This window comes from Podarcis bocagei (genome assembly GCF_964188305.1).
Source record: "Podarcis bocagei genome assembly, chromosome: 16".
Taxonomy (NCBI): domain Eukaryota; kingdom Metazoa; phylum Chordata; class Lepidosauria; order Squamata; family Lacertidae; genus Podarcis; species Podarcis bocagei.
The window spans coordinates 9437308-9452064 of record NC_138142.1 but is presented as its reverse complement, the minus strand read 5'-3'; the positions used below and the strand labels follow the sequence as shown (position 1 = coordinate 9452064).

The 14757-nt window shown below is 48.6% G+C and overlaps 1 long non-coding RNA gene across 4 annotated transcripts; it reads left to right on the top strand.

Moving 5' to 3' along the window:
- Positions 1-2966: 2966 nt before the first annotated feature.
- Positions 2967-6815, top strand: LOC308576052. Of its 4 annotated transcripts, XR_014003025.1 has the most exons (4): positions 2967-2981; positions 4002-4084; positions 5683-6291; positions 6323-6815. It is a non-coding gene; the product is annotated as an uncharacterized lncRNA (long non-coding RNA). The 4 variants fall into 4 exon arrangements; XR_014003026.1 differs by lacking the exon at positions 2967-2981 and having other exon boundaries at positions 3981-4084; XR_014003027.1 differs by lacking the exons at positions 2967-2981; positions 4002-4084 and adding an exon at positions 5274-5500.
- The last annotated feature ends 7942 nt before the right edge of the window (positions 6816-14757 follow it).

Genomic DNA, 14757 nt, shown 5'->3' with positions numbered 1-14757 from the left:
AATTTCAGGAGTATCAGTTAAGCAAAGGTATACTAATGAGAAAGGGGGAAAATATGGAGTAATCAGAATGTGCAGTAGTAATGGATAATTAAAAATGAACCATGTAAGGGGGGAAGGGAATTTGATGACTAATCAATGGTTGTATTGGTTAATGTTTGGTGTGAAAATTTGAAAAAAAATTAAATAATTTTTTAAAATAGATAAAACAGCTGTAGTCAGTCCAGTCCCTGTCCTATATTGATGACGTACTGGGATCCTGACAGAGCAAGTGAAAACAATCCCCCATGGCAAGATGGAGAACACTGCGCCCAACTTTCTCCAGGACCACAGCATTGCTGCCTGAAGTGAAAAAAACTAGGAGGTGACTGGCCATGGGTCCAAATGAGTTTGGGAATGGGAAGAACCAGTGGGTGGTAGTTCCAGTCTCTTTGGGTTTGGGGGGAGTTATTGTTTTGTTTTTTACCTTTGTTGCAGGTGGTGGGGGAGAGAGAGCATTAGGATGGTGATTGAGTAGAGCTCCTATCAACTGAACCAAGTTTGTCCAGCTGGAGAATCTCCCCCACCCCCAAAGACGGCCCACAGCTGGCCATGCCTCTCCTGTCCCATTTGAGTCTCCGGCAATGATAGCTTCCTAGGGCCAGAGCGCTAACCCTTGAAAAAGTGTACCCAGAAGTCATAGAAGAGGGAACACCTGTGTGCAGCTTATTTGTGCTAGATTTCCTCCCCGCTCCCTTATTTTCTGTTACGCGAAACCAGTGGCGTTATCTGCTGAGTTCATACAAAACAATAGCTGGGAAGAAGAAGCAATAGCAAGCGAAGAAATGAGACAAGCCACCTGTTATGTACTGAGTTGAATAGGATCCAAAATTCAGCAGTCTGATTGGACCTGGAACAATAGGATTCAGAATGCAGCAGTCTGATTGGTCCTAGAACAATAGGACCCAGAATGCAGCAGTCTGGTCCACAGGAGCCAGCCACCCAGCCAGCTCCAGGTGGAAGTGAATCCACAACCTGATTGGCCTACAGGAGAATCCTGGAATTAGCCAATCACGTGGGGCCCATTGTGTAAATAATGTACAGTGGTACCTCGGGTTACATATGCTTCAGGTTACACATGCTTCAGGTTACAGACTATGCTAACCCAGAAATAGTGCTTCAGGTTAAGAACTTTGCTTCAGGATGAGAACAGAAATCGTGCTCCAGCGGCAGCGGGAGGCCCCATTAGCTAAAGTGGTGCTTCAGGTTAAGAACAGTTTCAGGTTAAGTACGGACCTCCGGAACCAATTAAGTACTTAACCTGAGGTACTACTGTATACAAAGCAGACATTCTGGGGGAACTTCCATTCCTCCTCACCATTATGAGCTGAATAAAGAGCATGAAATCCATTCTCGACTCCAAGTATATTTCACCACCCCTATAACAAGACACCTGAAGCAAATAATTGATGATGCTTCACATATATGGCAGAGGGAAGGACATTCCCGAGTGCAGAGGCAATGGTAGAAAATATCCAGGTTTAGAGGGGTTGGAGCACTGTCTTGTGATACTAGACCTCCAGCTGAGTTCTATGGAGCCAACAATTTTGCACAAGTGTCCTAGGGATGGAAATCGGCTACTCATATCACGTCGGCCCTTCGCTAGGGTAGCTGCACTTTCCCTTGTCGCTGAAGGACTTCATTCTTTATTTAAGGATTGTAGGATTAGGTGATTTGCAAACATTGGCAGAGAGCTGGGGCAACGATGCCTCTTTGCATTAAGGAATCCTGCCAAAACTATGCGTTTACTTAAGAATAAATCAACGTTTGCCCTTGGGCCTTTCATTTGCTGCTCATGTCATATGCTGAAGAATATTGCCTTCCACTTTGGTAAACATACCATGTTTGGTATGTGGGCGGACTAGTTCCACCTCCAGGGCATCTGAGGATGAAATATATCCATATAGTGTTTTTCAGTTCCCCACTTTCCTGAGCAAGAAGAAATTCCGAGGGGATGCAGACCAGTGATGGGCGAGGCCTCCTGGCTCAAACTGGAATTTTTCACAAATAAAACCAAGCTGTTTCCTCCAAAGGCAGGGAAGAGATCATCTTATTTCTGAACAAATCCGTATTCAGATTTGAAGCCACTCCCCAGCACTGAGAGTCCCCACACCCCTGCTTTCCCTCTCGATCTACTCCTTCCAACACCACTTCCTTGAGTCTGCTGGACTGGGGAATCTCAGACCTGGGGGCCAAATGTGGTCCTCCAGGCCTCTCCATTTGGTTCTCGAGACTCTTCCCAGGCCACAACCCTTTCCCAGCGACACTCCTGCCCCCATCTCCAGTTGCCAAACTAAAAGCACCCCATGAATAATAGAGACCAGTCCTTTAGTACCTCTAATTCAACACAATAGATTCGAAATTAGTCAGAGATCTAGTAATCTTAACACCCAAGAGGTGTCGAGCAATACATCCCATCAACTTTTATAAATGTTGCTATGGAAAGAAATGAATAAATTTAAAATTACCATAGGAGTTTGCAGTTGGATTTGTTGATAATATCTGTTGTGCTTTGTGCGATGGGTTTATATATTCCCCCCCCCCCAAGATATTAAGAGCCCACAAGAGGAGTTCTGTTGTTTCCCTGTAAACAAAAGCACAAAGCACTCACTTCATAATTAAATATTTTCAGTTTGGGCTTTGTCTTTCCCCTCTGATGCTCTGTTGCCATAGAGACATTCAAACCTTGTGTCCCGCAAAATGCAAACTCCATATGGAGCTCCTCTGAAATAATGCAAAGGAATTTTCTGTGTTACATCAAGCTGACTAAAAATAAAGGAAGCAGTTTGTCTCTGAATACCAGCTGCTGACATTCACAGAAGGTGGAAGTGCTCTTGTGTGTGAATCCTGCCTATCAACAACTGCCCATCAATGATGCCACCGCTGAAGCCCAGACGATCGTCACCCACCGAGGGGCATTCCATTGTCGCCGTTTGCAGTTCGGGGTGAGTGTGGCTCCTGGCATCTTCCAAAGCCTTATGGAGCGTCTCCTGCAAGGGCTTCCAGGCGTGGTACCATATTTTGATGACATCTCGGTGTCCGCAGACTCACACCAGCAGCTGTTCGAGTGCCTCCGCGCCGTGCTGACCAGGTTCCAAGAGGCCGGGCTCAAGGTAAAGAGGGAGAAGTGCCAGATAGCCATTCCACGGGTAGAGTTCCTGGGCTATCTTATCGACGCCTCCGGCCTTCACCCGACCACATCCAAGATCCGCGCTATCCAGCAGGCCCCCACCCCGAAGAACAAGACGGAGTTGCAGGCGTTCCTGGGACTGCTGAACTTTTATAACAGGTTCCTGCCCCACAAAGCCACGGTGGCTGAGCCCCTTCACCGACTCCTCAGCACGAAGACAGACGGGCAAATAATAATAATAATAATAATAATGGCCATCACAAGATGAAAGATGAAAAAATCTTTTTTAATAATTCCAGTAATTTAGCTTTAGTATATATAATGGGACATGAATCCAATATCTCCATTCAGACCAGGGCTGTCCATAGTTTTTAGTTTGGTAATGAGTTGTAATTCAGCAACTTCTCTTTCAAGTGTATTTCTAAAATTCTTCTGCAATAAGACAGCTACTTTAAGATCTTGTATAGAATGCAATTAGAAGCTAATTTTGGTCATCTATCCCTTTAAGAATCCCTTGCCCTTCCCTGTGGAACCAACTGGCCATAACAGTCCTCAACAGTTATAAGGCTGAAGTATCTGACGAAGTGTGTATTACACACGAAAGCTCATACCTTGAAAACTTATATTGAGTTGATCTTTAAGGTGCCACTGGAATTATTAAAAAAGATTTTTTCATCTTGTTGTTTATTATGACTATGACAGATCAACATGGCCTTCCACCTGAATCAGGTGTCATTCGTAGTTGACCTCTCCCACGCACACTGTCATAGGCGACTTAGACTTATTCCAGTTTTCAACTTCAGCTTTTGATCTCGAAACGTTCTGTTTATCACAGTTGATTCCTCTGTTCGTCTTTATTGGAATCGGAGGGACCGGCCTGTGCACCACGCGCCTTGCTCTTCGCAACCCTGATGTCAGGTAAGTGCCACCCCTCAGGGCAGGATCAGCCCTTGGCATGGTGCTGACAACTGCCATCCCCGCAAAACCACGTCACGTGCTCCCTGCCTCCCAGTGGCCCCTGGGTGTCCTTCACTGATGGATGCCAGGCAGCGCTTTTGAATGGGACCTCAGCTGGACTCCCATCCGTGGCAGCTGCCTACCACTTTAAGCAACTCAGAATTAGCCCCAGGGATCCGTGGCCTGAGAGGATGGGAGTGAGCTTGGCTTCTTTTCAGAAGTGACACTGCCACTGAAGAGCGTCTGGGGACCCAGTGGCAGGGACTGGTGGCCTGGCTGGGCCAGGCTGACAAGCACCCTTCCAAGCTCCTTGGGGGCAGAGCTTTTGCCACTTCTTTAAGTGTTGCCATCCTAAAGCGCCACCTGCGGCCTGCTGTGCTCCAGAGGAAGAATAATAATAATAATAGTTATAAAACAAATTAAAAAACCACAGTAAAACATGAGCGTCAGCTTCTTAGCTTTAGAGTAAGAAAACCAACCATATAAGCATTGTCATTCCTCAGCCAAGTTGTATCTAAGGAATTGCAGTGAGCGGTGCAGCATAGCTAAAAGGGTATTTGGGAAGAGTGTAAAGGAGCGCCCAGATATCTGAAGAGCAAATGAATCTGGGAGCTATAGTTTGGGTCTTTGGGTTTGATGCTTTTGTAACTGGATCTGTAATGGCTTTTAGTCAAATACAATGATTGATTGACTGACTGATTGGTGAAAAAGTGCTTTTTTACTGAGATGCTAACTTTCTCTCTGCATGCCATTCCTTGAACAGCAAAGATAAGGCTTGCTTTCATTGCTCTGTTCATTTGTGCATTTGACTAGTGTTATGTGGAGGGAAATGCAGCCCCTGGGCTGAAAAATGTCCCCCTCCTGCCCCCTTGGGTGTCCGGTGTGGCCTTCACAGATATAGACACAGCTTGGGGGAGGGTGTTTTGGCTGCTGAGCTGCGCCCCCCCCCCCATTGGCAGGGGGTTGGACTCGATGGCCCTTGTGGTCTCTTCCAACTCTATGATTCTATGATTCTATGACTGAGGGTGTAGTGGTGATGCCTCCTCAGCTGCTGCCACTGTCTGTGGGTTGACTGTGATGCCACAAAAACATTTGGCAGCTGAGTGGGTATAAATGTGGGCCAAGGCGCAAGCCTCGGCAATTGCCCTCTCCAGAGAGAAATGGGCAGCTCAGTGGCACTCAGCCCTGGTGGTCTCCTGCCCCGTGGCAGCAAGCTGACAAGCGGAAGGAGGCAATCACCTGGTGCTGGGATGCTGTGGAGCAAGGAGAAGTTAAGTACAAAGTTTACATGCTGGTGAGATCGCTACCTGAAGGCGACGGATATTCAGCTCTGAAGCTGGTTGATGTCTGGCAATGGACCTGGCGAGGCTGCAGCTGGTGGGTGGTTGTTGGAAGAGTCTGCGTTCAGGCTAGTGGATGCCGTGAGGCTACACTGGCAGAGATGGGTGCAAAGTGGTTTGGAAGCCTTGTTTGTTAACAGGCAGCCAAACAGAGGAGGAGTCTGGGGGGACGCTGTTGGATGGAGCCATCCCACTCACCTGTTTGCCTTTGCCTTACAGGGATGTCCGGAGCCGGTGAGGTTTTCCCCAAGTCCAAAGTCATGAAGAGAACCGCAGGACGTCCCTATTTACGTTGGAGAAATAAACGTGAAATACTGGGAACGAACAATGGACAAGGCCGTGGCCGTACCTGAGAGAAGGAACTTTGAAGGAAGACTGCATGCGGACATCAGCTGCATTGCAAGTGATGGGGCAGTGGGGAGAGAGAAGAAAATGAGGGAGGAAACATTAGGCCACATTAGGCGCACCGTCCATTGGAAGTGCTATGAAGACGCTTTGAACAGGAATGGCTTCCCCTCAGGGATTCTGGGAACTGTAGGTGGTTAAGGGGACAGAGAGTTGTTAGGCGGGTTAGGCTTAGGCTTAGGGTAGGGGTAGAGGTAGTGTTAGGAGTAGGGTTGAGTTGAGTTGGGGTAGGGGTAGGGTTAGGGTTCCCTTCTTGTCAGGGAACTCTGGGAATTGTCGCTGTAGTTAAGAGTTATGGGGTAGGGGTAGGGTTCCCTTCTTGTCAGGGAACTTTGGGAAATGTAGCTCGGGTTAAGGTGTAGGGTTAGGGTTCCCTTCTTGTCAGGGAACTTTGGGAATTGTAGCTCTAGTTAAGGGTTAAGGGTTAGCATTAGCGTTAGAGATAGAGATAGAGATAGAGATAGAGTTAGCGTCAGGGGTATGGGTAGGGGTAGGTTTCCCTTCTTTTCAGGGAACTCTGGGAATTGTAGCTCTGGTTAGGGAGTAGGGTTGGGGTTCCCTTCTTGCCAGGGAACTCTGGGAATTGTAGCTCTAATTAAGGGTTAGCGTTAGGGTTAGAGTTAGGGTTAGCGTCAGGGGTAGGGGTAGAGTTCCCTTTTTGCCAGGGAACTCTGGGAATTGTAGCTCTGGGAGGGGAACAGGGGGTCTCCTAACAACTCTCTGCCCCCTTTTCAAACTATAGCTCCCAGATTCTTTGGGGGAAGAAGCCATGAGTGTTTAAAGCGGCTTCATAGCACATGAAATGGTGTGGATGTGGCCCTGGCCTCCCTCACCCCACTGCCCCTTATTGTTGAGGAATCAAAAAGATTTCCCCATGCAAATCTCTCGGAAACAATGTATTTCATCTGGAAAACTATTTAATAAAGATTACTTTTTATTAAAACCTTTGAATGTGTTTGAACTGTGGGTGTTAAGTTGCGGGTGAACATATCAGACGACACAGCGATTCTTCAAACAGCTCTTGTTTATTCACAGGCCAGAACAGAACTGAACTGAAGGGTTCAGTCAGCCTGCTTATATAGAGCTCCAGCACAACATTACTGTAACAACTTTCTAAAACTATCCAATCACTGAACGTCACTTTCATTCCCTTAGTTGCATAAGGCATGTATCCCCCTGCTGGCCCAGGGGGAGAACTTCAGCACATAACACCCCTCCCCACCAAGATAAGGCGTTAGTTACAATCGTAATGGTTTCCTTACATACAGCACTACACGTAATGATTCAATTAGGCACAAAAGCATATCGGTTATATTTCACATACTTCCACATACTTAGACCAACAGTGTTACATGTCCAGCAACATAGTTCTTTAAATAAGTTGGGCGCTTGGAAACTCTGCCAGACCGCAGGGGACCATCCAGTCCAGGGGATCATCCAATTCTTGCTGAGGCTGTGGCGCAACCCTAGGTAGCATTGAAACCAAGTCCCCTGGATCCACTGCTGTGGGTGGAACCTCCGCAAGTGGAGTTGCCGGAGTGTCAGGCATGGCAGTGGTCTGAGTCTGTGGGAAGTCCGGCAGACCCTCTGAAGTGGCTTGGTTTGGCTCCACCCCCCGCAGTTTGTGAGCGAGGTGTAGGTGGAGCCTCACCATCTGTAAGTGTCTGTTCCGGAGCCACGAGCGCAGTTGGGGGCACCACGGTAGTGTCCAAGTCCCCAACCCTGTGCCTAAGCTGGTCTATGTGCTGGCGCCACAAGCGTCTGTCTTCGAGTGCCACCTGATATGAGCGAGGTCCAGTGACTCCCACTACTGTGGCTGGCACCCAAGGAATGCCCCCCACAAAGTTCCTGCAAAGTCCTGGTTTCCTGGAACAAATGACCGTGGCGCGTTGGCACAGCCTGGGGGTTCGGCCACGGCAAAGTCTGGGTGCAGCCGGTCGAGCAGGGACCTGAGGCGGTAGCCCATAAGCAGTTTGGCAGGACTCTGCCTTGTGGCCGCATGAGGTAGTGATGTGCTGCACGAACAAGTATTTGGCGACCCACTCGTGCCAGTCTCCCCGGTCCAGGTGCGCCAGTGCCTCTTTTGCTGAGTGCACCATTCTCTCTGCCCGTTGCTGGATGGATAAAATGGTGCCGTTAGGGCATGGTGGATGCCCAGACCCAAAAGGTACCGCTCAAAAGTGCCTGAGGTGAACTGCGGTCCGTTGTCGGAGACAAGGACATCAGGACATCCATGAGTCGCAAAGAGGCCTCGCAGCACCCGGATGATGGCCTCGGTAGTGGTGGAGGGCATCAGGGCCACTTCCAGCCATTTGGAATAGGCATCCACCACTACCATAAAGGTCTGGCCGCGAAAGGGGCCTGTCAGATCGATGTGCACCCTTGAGCAGGATGTCTTGGGCATCTCCCAGGTGTGTCCCTTAGCTGCCGGTGGTGCAGGCCTCGATTATTGGCACGCTTGACAGGTGGAAACCCAGGCAGTGATGGCATCATCCATGTTAGGCCACCAGACGTAACACCGAGCCAACGCCTTCATTTTGATGATTCCCGGGTGGCCAATGTGCAGAGCCTCAAGGACACGTTGACGGAGTCTTTCGGGAATTTTGACGCAGTCTCCCCACAGCAGACAGCCGCGATGAGCCGAGAGTTCATGTTGTCTGGTTGCAAACGGCTGGAACCCCAATACAAAATGCCCTTGTGGCCACCCCCAGTTGAGCACACGGCTGATGGTGCGATCCTGGGCAGATGCGGAGGCTACAGTGGCAGCTGATACAGGCACTGCCGGAAGATCCTCAATCAGGAGGAGCAATGAAGCTGGAGCCGTGTCTTCCACAAACACTGGAAGAGGGCAACGTCTGAGGGCGTCAGCATGGTCCATCGATTTCCCCGGGCGATGGACGAGCCAGTAGTGTTAGGCAGCCAGGGAAACAGCCCATCGCAGCATGTGCAGTGAGAGGACCGGTGGAGTTGGTCAATCACCAACGAGGAGGCCCAGGAGCGGCTTGTGGTCGGTGATGAGGTCAAAAGTCCTACCGTAGAGGTATTCATGGAACCTCTTCACTCCAGCCACAAGTGCCAGTGCCTCCTTGTCGTGCTGGCTGTAATTCAGTTCCGTCGGAGATAGCGTCCTGGAAAAGTAGGCGAGCGGTGCTTCTCTTCCGTCTGGGAAACGGTGACTAAGGACAGCGCCAATGCCAAAAGGTGAGGCTTCGCAGGCAAGGACCAGCTCAGTGACAGAGCAATTGCACAGCGCAGAGCAGAAGTCTAGTGTCTGGATCAAGGGAAGTACAGTGGTACCTTGGTTCTCAAACTTAATCCATTCCGGAAGTCCGTTCCAAAACCAAAGCGTTCCAAAACCAAGACGTGCTTTCCCATAGAAAGTAATACAAAATGCATTACAGACTTATAAAAACAACCCCTAAAGCAGCAACTTAACATGAATTTTACTACCTAACGAGACCATCGATCCATAAAATGAAAGCAATAAACAATGTACTGTAATCACACAATCAGTCAGTAGCTGAACTGGGTTACAAAAACAAAAAGAGCTGCCAAAACAAAAACGCAAGGTAAATAGCAAAATCAGACGGACCTCAGCGTAACACTTAAAACAGAAGTGTTGCCCTCAGAACAGAAGTGTGGCACTCAAACTGGGAGCATAATACTCAAAACGGAGCATGTTTGGCTTCCGAAAAAAGTTTGCAAACCAGAACACTTACTTCTGGGTTTGCAATGTTTGGGTTCCAAGTTGTTTGAGTACCAAGGCATTTGAGAACCACGGTACCACTGTAATAGTACCACTACTCTGCCTTGGTCAGACCACACCTGGAATACTGTGTCCAGTTCTGGGTACCACAGTTTAAGAAGGATGTTGACAAGCTGGAACACGTGCAGAGGAGGGCAACCAAGAAGATCAAGGGTCTGGAAACCAAGCGTTATGAGGATTTCCAGACTCGGACTAGATGGAGCCAATGCGGTATCATCTTGATGCTCTTTGACGACAACTCCCATGGTTATTGACCATTGGCCACGCTGGCTGATGTGCACTGTAGACCCAACAGCATCTGCAGAGGCCCACAATGGCTACTCTGATGATCAGGGCTGGCCCAAGACATTTTGGCATCTGAGGCGGACCCCAAAATAGCGCACAAACCCTCCCTGCCAGGGAATAAGGGGTGAGGGGAGCTCTACTTCAGGAACAGGAGCAGGAAGGAAGATTGATATTGGAATCTGCTGCCTTCTGTGGACCCTGCTGCCTCAGGTAGTTGCTTCACCTTGCCTAGATGCGTGGGCCAGCCATGCCAATGTTGACAGTTAATAAACACTGCCTGCCTCCAGCCTGCCCCTCGGATCCATAAGGAGTAACAGTTTCTGAACACTAAAATAAATCCCTTTCATTCATTAATGAAAAGTCAATCTATGGCATATGTTGCTGCAAGCTCTGATATATCTCCGGGGACAGTAATCTGTAAGCAGTTACTCAACTGGCTAATTAACTGACCAAATAATATAACTCTGCCTGTTTGTAAATGTCATTTTGCCAGACCATAAAGTAGCAAAGCCCCTCTGCCTGCATTACGATTTCATATGCCCCAAGCACTTGTGATGATGTACAAGATTATAAGATGCACAAGATTAACCCCACATTAAAGATGGGGGTGTAAATTTTTATTATTTTTTTAAAAAAGGGCCCTGCATGGGGCAGACTCTCCAAATGTCCCTATTTTTCAGGGAAAGTCACAGATTCACAGAAGCTGTCCCAGTTTCTGATTTGATCCTGGAACGTCCCTCTTTTCCTTAGGATGTCCCTATTTTCATTGGAGAAACGTTGGAGGGTATGGAGTTATGCAACCCCAAGTCAAGGAGATAAGTAAATTACAACCTTTATAAAACATCTGAAGGCAGCCCTGTATAGAAAGGGTTTTTTAAAAAAAGTTTAATTTTTTAAAAATTATGTTTTAATATATGTTGGAAGCCACCCAGAGTGGCTGGGCGACACAGTCAGATGGGTGAGGTACTATTATTATTATTATTATTATTATTATTATTATTATTATTATTATTATTGAATAGGACGTCCCTATATTCATTGGAGAAATGTTGACGGGTATGGGGGTGTGGTCAATTAGGCCATGTCTGGGGGAACTTTCCTAGTCCCAGGATCGCATTTCCTTCTGGGGATCACATGCCAGTGGTGGATGGGGCCAAAGTCAAAAGTGGGTAGGGTCATTAATGCATATTTTACTGCTGTAGACGTGAGCTTGCTGCACACACCCTGCTTCCTCATCCAGCCAAGCAAGAGGCGTCATCAGAACCGAGGACACATTCCAGCCAGGCAGAAACACTTGAGGAAGGTGCAAAGCAAGGCAGCCTGGGGAAAAGTCTCAAAGGCCAAGTAGAGAAGGCCAGAGGGGCACATTTGGCTCCCTGGCTCAAGGTCGCCAACCCCTCAAGAACGGACAAGAGGAACTAGCATTGGCTACTGACTTATGAACGAGATCTGGGTTTCGGATTTAGGCACGGCAGGCTGACCTGTCTGTCCAGATGGGAGCCCAGAGGGCAAATAGCTGCAACCACCAAATTTGTAATGGCAATGTTTGCTTCCCTGGTTCGGGTGTGTGTGTGTGTGTGTGTGTGTATGTGTTGGAGCTTGAAACTATTCCTTCAGCAATAAAGCAGCTCAGACTGGGCGATTAGGGAGGAGAAGGAGGCTCCACCCATTCCTGGATCTCAGCCAAGTCCTGGCTCACCATCTCCTGTGGTCCAAGGGGAGATGAAGGAGGGGGTCAGAGAACTGCTCAAGAACCCAGGCAGCTGCTGTGGTCTTGGGACAGAGAGGTCCCAATCAAAGAGCTCTTCGCATATAAGACACCGGGGTGTTTCGGTTTTGGCTAAGTCCAGCCCCACTGGGTCCTCCTGGACAGGAAGAAGGCTTCCTGGCCCAGTTGAGCATTGCTCAAGTACTAAGGTCTTTCTGAACTCTGGGATGTTCCTGCCTGTTTGGCTAGTCTTTGAACTTTAACTACTGGCTTGACCCTTGACTCTGCCTCCTAGTTCATCTTTCAACCCTGCCTTGGCTATTCCAACATCTCCTGGTCCCTGGCTCAACTATTCTGCTACCCCAGGGAAGGCCAACAGCTGGATCGTGATCTACTGGTAGATCATGGGGTGTCTGTGGTAGATCGCCCTCCAACCCTTCCTAAAAAAAGCTCAACAACTTTGATTTCCCCCAAAAAGTTCGACAACTTTGGTCAATCCAGTGGGTAGATTAGTGGGAGTAGATTGCAGTCTTTTGGAAGTTGGGCAAGCCTGTGCCACTCTAACTCACCAGGCTGTTACCAATGGCCCAGCATCGCTGCGCTCGTACCTGTTAAGGCACGAGCTTCTTCTACCACCTGAAGTCTCGGGACAGTTTTCAAAGGCATAAAGCATATTGCAAAAGTCTTAATTTGGAGTGGCTTATGAAATTTGAAACTTTGGGGAGCCAGCTTTCACCCCTTTTTGTTTTTGAAGACGACTAAATGAAGTGACACGGGTGGCGCTATGGGTAAAACCTCAGTGCCTAGGACTTGCCGATCGTATGGTCAGCGGTTCGAATCCCCGCGGCGGGGTGAGCTCCCGTCGTTCGGTCCCAGCTCCTGCCCACCTAGCAGTTCGAAAGCACCTTTAAGTGCAACTAGATAAATAGGTACCACTTTATAGCGGGAAGGTAAACGGCGTTTGCGTGCGCTGTGTTGGTGCCGGCTCGCCAGAGCAGCTTCGTCACACTGGCCATGTGACCCAGAAGTGTCTCCGGACAGCACTGGCCCCCGGCCTCTTAAGCGAGATGGGCGCACAACCCCAGAGTCGGTCACGACTGGCCCGTACGGGCAGGGGTACCTTTACCTTTACCTTTTTAAATGAAGTGAATCGATAAAATGTGGTTCAGTGGAGATCTCCCAGGCTAAATGGAAAAGCAGTCCTGATCCCTGCCTTTCGTTTAAAATAAATGGAAGCTACGCCATTTCCCTTCGCTCCCCGCTTTCTTCACCCCCTTGCTCTAGATTCTCAAGAGTCTTCCAATTGTCGGGCAAAACAATTATGGCTGCATTTAATGATCTTATTAATGAGCAGGAAAAATGACAATGGGAAATGGGTATTCAGTAGGCTGTGTAGCTGAAGTGTCTTGGTTGCAGGCCACTCATTTTCCACTCAGTGATTTCTCTTTTCTTTTTTGAGAATAACAAGTGAGGTCTGGTGTACGGGAGACAAGAAAGGGTGACGGAAGCTACAGTCAAAGCCATCAAAGCAGGAGGCACATTTCTCGGCGGTCATATGTTGCCTGGCAAAGTTCTGACAAATGAATAATGGCATTTCCCCCTCCATAGTCTACAGGGTTTGCAGCCTGAATTTATTACAGTGCTAATGGAGAAAGCTCATCTTCAAATGTGCTCGCATTGGATTAATTGAAGTGGGTGCCTAATAAGCATCTCTTTCCAATGGGAGCAAGTTTGGGGATAATTTAGTGGTGGCATCATTAGAGAGGAGCGTATTAGGTGAGGATACCCCCCCCATTTTTAAATACCGTATTTTTCGCTCTATAAGACGCACCGGACCACAAGACGCACCTAGTTTTTGGAGGAAAACAAGAAAAAAAATATTCTGAATCTCAGAAGCCAGAACAGCAAGAGGGATTGCTGCGCAGTGAAAGCAGCGATTCCTCTTGCTGTTCTGGCTTCTGGGATAGCTGCGCAGCCTGCATTCGCTCCATAAGACACACACACATTTCCCCTTACTTTTTAGGAGGGAAAAAGTGAGTCTTATAGAGCAAAAAATACGGTATATTTTTTACGATGGCATGGGAGAAGTAATGGATGGTGCCTCTGGATGTGAAAGCGCAGTACTGATTCATTGGGCTTCCTTAGGTACAATAAAGAAAAAAATTGATGGCCTAGAAGCATGGCTGCCACATCCCTTTGGAGAATTCTTACCCGTTACCCCTTTCATTACTGTGGCACCTGAAGGGGCCACTAGGTAAGCTGAATTAGTTGGAGGAACCATGGATGGTCCTATCATTAGGCAAAGGGAGGCAGCTAGTGGAACCATTGTTAGATTTTCTACACTCACACCCTCAAAATATGGCCTCCCCCATGGCTTTGCACCTTTCTTCTGCACTTACAGCTGCAAAATTCAGGTTTATTTTTTCCAGCTATTTATACACTTGACACGGTGCTAGTTTAGATAGGGCAATGGAAATGTCCACAAGATGGATTGTGCTTGGAGTGAACCCTGGGACATGTCCAGAAACCTATGCGACACAGGGGGTTGTGCTAGACACCTTTAAAGTTGCTTTTAGAGATGAGAGAACTGTAGAGGAGTCTCTTTCCTGCCCCAAAGCACTGGAATCGAAGAGTCTGAGCACAGTCATTTCAGTCCTCTCAGTCACAATGGAGCCACATCTCCACCTTGGCATTTACTTTATTTGGTAAGGTTAGAGACAGTGGCGACACAATGGGGGTCGGGCAGTGCGCCCCGGGTGCCATGTCTGGGGGGGCGGGTGACAAGAAGGCACCCTGTGGGGACTCACCCCGCGGCAGCAGCGCAAACAGACATCGTGCTGCCACAGCTGCATATGAAGGCTCCTCCATTTGCGGCTGCAGCCACAAGCAGAGGATCCCAGCGCGGGCGGCAAACTGCTATGTACAGCACATGTGCAGCATCGCACACATGCGCTGTATGTAATGACGCCGCACATGTGCTGTACATAGCGGTTTGCTGCTGCCGCGGCTCGACCACCGTATGGACGGTGGTGAGATCCCTTCATCGCCGCTACAGCCACATGTAGATGGTCCTCCGTTCACAGCTGCAGCCACGAGCAGAGGATCCCGGCACAGTCCGTACGGTGCTGGA